The sequence below is a fragment of the Sorex araneus genome, chromosome X, assembly GCF_027595985.1.
Source record: "Sorex araneus isolate mSorAra2 chromosome X, mSorAra2.pri, whole genome shotgun sequence".
Classification (NCBI taxonomy): Eukaryota; Metazoa; Chordata; class Mammalia; order Eulipotyphla; family Soricidae; genus Sorex; species Sorex araneus.
This window is the reverse complement of record NC_073313.1, coordinates 115,830,918-115,835,146: the sequence shown is the minus strand read 5'-3', so window position 1 is coordinate 115,835,146 and position 4,229 is coordinate 115,830,918. Positions and strand designations below refer to the sequence as shown.

Here is a 4,229-nt window from a genome sequence, read left to right as displayed (position 1 = left end):
GTCTGGGCACTTTGGGTGGGCTGCAGCCACCAGTCCAGCAGAGCCTGACCAGGGGGCATATGGCTCCATCCTGGGTCTCCAGACAGTTGGCACTTAGGAATGTTTTCCTCCATAGTATGCTGCAGGTGGAGTTGTCCAGGAAAGAAATAGTGGCAGGACTGCCCCACCAACAAGGAATCACCAGGGCCCCATAGTGGGAAGATGGGGTACCCCCTCAACTCCTGGATGCATGCTTCACGATGGTACCAGGTTGGATCCAAAGAGTCCTATTAAGACACATTAAAACTCTGCTGCTGCCCATAGCACCAAAAGCTGACGGAACTCTTCCCAGTTGCAGCTGTGCAGCTGCCATCCTCACAAGTCCCACTTTGAGTGACCAGCCGGTTTCATTTAACGACGCTCTCCTGAGACAGAATATTGAAGAGGCACCCACATTCATTCATGCAGAAATTTTCTGACCCCATTGGCTGTTCAGAGCACTGAAAGCTGCTGTTCCTCTTCCAGTTTTACCTCTTGCCTCCTTCTTGCTCCCCAGCTTCTGTTTTTCTGAAAAATGTTTGTATCCCACCCTCATACCTAAGAGACAATTTTGATGGGTAGTGGGCTGTAAGTTGGAGACGTTTTTCAATCAGTACTTTGAATATTTCATTTTTATCTTGCTAGTATGATTTTAAATGAGATATTTGTTGTCGTTTTCATCTCTTTCCAAGGATTTGCATCTTTCTTGACATTTTAAGTACTCAATCTCTCCCTTTGGTTTTTGCTATTTTGTTTATAACGTGTTTTGGTGTTTTTCTGTTTGAATCTATTCTATTTGGTATTCTCGTACCATTTGATTCTATGAAATTCTCTCTCCAGAGACTGGGAATAATCTGTTCTATTAAATCTCCCATCAGTTGCTGTTCTTCCTCTTTCTCTTTGACTCTTCTAATATTCCTATATTTTGGAGATTATACCTCCTTTTGTCCCGTTAAGTATCTTACATTTTCTTCCAAATTTTATGACTCTTTTATTTTGCTTCTTCATTTTTGTTGATGACTTATGTTTTGTCCTCAACTTTGCTGATACAGGTTTCAGCATTCAGAATTCTATTGATGTGACATGCTATTGTATTTTTTAATGCCTTCAATTCTGTTTTATGAATTCTTTAATATCTTAAAACTGTTATTTTTGGAAATGATTACATTTCACTTCCAGTACTTCCTTAGTTTCCATTGTTATTATGGCAGGTATTGCTTTGAGTTCCTTCAAGATCTAGAATTTTGATGCACTTGAGGACTTAACTGGACTTCTGTCCCTGTCCCTTGTAGGAACTGAATTACATTGTTTTTTTTCCACAGTTCTTTAATCTTTATGAGTGCTGACTATGGAGCTTCAGATTCCGGAATGTCTGAATGTCAGCCTGATTCATTATTTAAACTATTAGGCTGTTGGTTGTGCTTCTATTTCTTTTATCTCTCTCTACTGCCTTTTAGAAGAGTTTCAGTAGGATAGGTTGGAGTTAGGCTCTCTGTTGTAGTGCCATTGACTTTTATAGAATATACTGCCATACCAGCAAGAGTTCTCAGTAGCCCTTAGAGTATGTGAGGTGGGTGAGGAGAGCTATCATGCAGCTCATATGTGACATAGCAGTTCTTAGTGGGTATTGTGAGGATAAGGGAGAAGAACCTACTCTAGGTGCTAGCTCTAGTGGGTACACACAGGTGGATAGGGAATTCAAACAGGGCACAATACCAAGATGGCACCAGTAGGAGGGGCCCAAGGTCTTCCTGACACACCTAAATAAAAAGTTGGGAAAGTGTCAGCTTTGTGTTCTGAATGAGAAATTCAAATACCTAGAAAAACTTTTAACTGATATTTCTATTTTACCATGGAAGTAAGATAGTCTCTTTTCTAGTTCCAAAACCTGTATTTATTTATTTATTTAAAAGCTTATATTAGAGAAAACTTCATTTTCCCCTTACAAAATTTCATAATCTTTCCCTTCCAGTCTGCATCCTGTTATCACTCTAGTTATCAGAAGTGTAATGAGTTATCATAAATGAAAGATTTTTGACTTGCCATAATGGCCTATAACTGAATCTCAATAACTCATGTGTGTGTCTCTGTGTGGGTTTGTGGGGACTCTTTATCCTCTTAGGCACTCCAAATCCTTTGTTAACAACCTGATTATTCCCATTTGCATTCCTCTTGTATGAGTAACATCAATATCAAAGATTTAAAGATTAAATAGAGCCAGATAAACTGAGAGAAAAGTGCAAAGTACCTAAAAATGATAAGAAATTATAGCATAATGATTGTAGCTCAGTTTAGTGAATAAGAAACAATGGGAAAGCTTTGTTAAAATAAGAAAGTTTTACACCTAGACTCCTGCTTTGATCACCGAAAACTAGTGTAACACCTTCATGACTGGGGTTCCTGATCAAGAACAGCTCTTACAAAAAATAAAGTTTAACATGTTGTTTTGTACTTCTAACTTGGAAGCTAAATTTTTTTGACATATGCAAATCTATATAGACAAAAACACATACACTAAGTACATACACTAAGTCAATTCCCTGTGCAATTATACTTTGTCTGAATAAAACTACAGCATTGGTATCTTTCTTCCTAAAAATTAGAATGAAAAATATAAGAGCTAATATGGATGAAAATCTTTAAAACTGTATTGTACATGGATGATTCATAGGTGGAAAATCCCCCAAACCTCATTGTTCCTGGATCTTTTAATCTCTAAACATAATGACATCAGATTTTATTAGAAATCAGCTTCTACTAAATAGTATTTCTTCACCTGAATATACGTGCCAAAATCCATTGTGGTTAAAGTTGTACAAATTAAAGGATTGCATTTTTTGATCTTTTTTTCTCATTCATTTATTTTTTTAATTGAATCATTATGATATACACATTTAAAAAGTTGTTTATGATTGGATTCCAGCAATATAATGTTCCAACACGCATCACCAGTGTAGTTTTCCTTCCACCAATGTTCCCAGTTTCCCTCCCACCCCACCTCCCATTGCCTGCCACTATGGCAGGCAATTTACTTCTCTCTTTCTCTCTCTCTCTCTCTCTCTCTCTCTCTCTCTCTCTTTCCTTTTGGGCCTTTGGTTTGCAATACAGATAATGAAGGTTATCAGATATATCTGTATACCTGTGCCATTCCCAACCCCCTCACTCTTGTGGTAAGCTTCCAACCATTGACCATCCTCCTGGCATCTGTTTACCCTTACCTTGGATATTAGTTTCATAATATAATATATATACATATATGGATATAGTATATATGCTATATATCATAATATACATATATATAAAATTATAATTTTTTCTATACTGAAATTTAACTGAGAGCCTCACAATTGCAAGTCAAGTGCTTTATTTCTGGCTCACATCCTACCCCATTCCCATTCAAAATTAGTACTATATTAGTATTATTTTGTTATATTATGGATCAAACATAGGGCCTCATACACATAAAGCTAGTATTTTACTACTGAGTAAAATACTTGGCACCAAATCACAATTTTAAATACAGAACATTTGATGATGACTTTCAACCCTTTAGCAGTCCCTGTTTTCAAATCAGGTTAGGTTTACCATCCTTACTTTATTGCAGAGATGGGTGTTCCCATCAGCAGAGGCAAAAAAGAAGAACCTGCACATACTCTTTTATTTTCCACAATAATTTCAGCAGGAGGACAAAAATTCTGAGTGTCTGTTAATTTGGTTAGTGCTTACCAAACACAGCTCCTCACAATCACCTAGGAGCTCGTATTTTACCCCAAATAGACATGTTTTTCCAGGGAACAGGGAAGGGCATGAACGCAGTCCCCCACTACAGCAAATTATGCAGTCAAGCTTCCCACGTTTGAGTTAAATTGCAGGAGTCAGCCCATGTGGCATGCAGTGGACAAGCCTTGCCCTGGGAAAAACACCTTCGTGATCCTGGTATCTCCCCTGCCAGATTAAGTATACATACATTTCTTTCTTTTTTTTTAAATGCAAATCTTTAAAATAATTTTAAAATGCGGGTGCCGGAGCAATAGCACAGCGGGTAGGACATTTGCCTTGCACGCAGCCGACCCTGATTCGATCCCTGGCATCCCGTATGGTCCCCCAAGCACCGCCAGGAGTAATTCCTGAGTGCAAAGCCAGGAGTAACCCCTGAGCATCTCTGGGTGTAGCTCAAAAAAGCAAAAAAAAATTTTTAAGTGGAATTATCG

General features: G+C 38.0%; 1 non-coding gene across 1 annotated transcript; it reads right to left on the bottom strand.

Moving 5' to 3' along the window:
* Nucleotides 1-3,813: 3,813 nt before the first annotated feature.
* Nucleotides 3,814-3,979, bottom strand: LOC129400247 (U1 spliceosomal RNA). The gene has a single exon (XR_008627557.1). It is a non-coding gene; the product is annotated as a U1 spliceosomal RNA (small nuclear RNA).
* Between the last annotated feature and the right edge of the window lie 250 nt (nucleotides 3,980-4,229).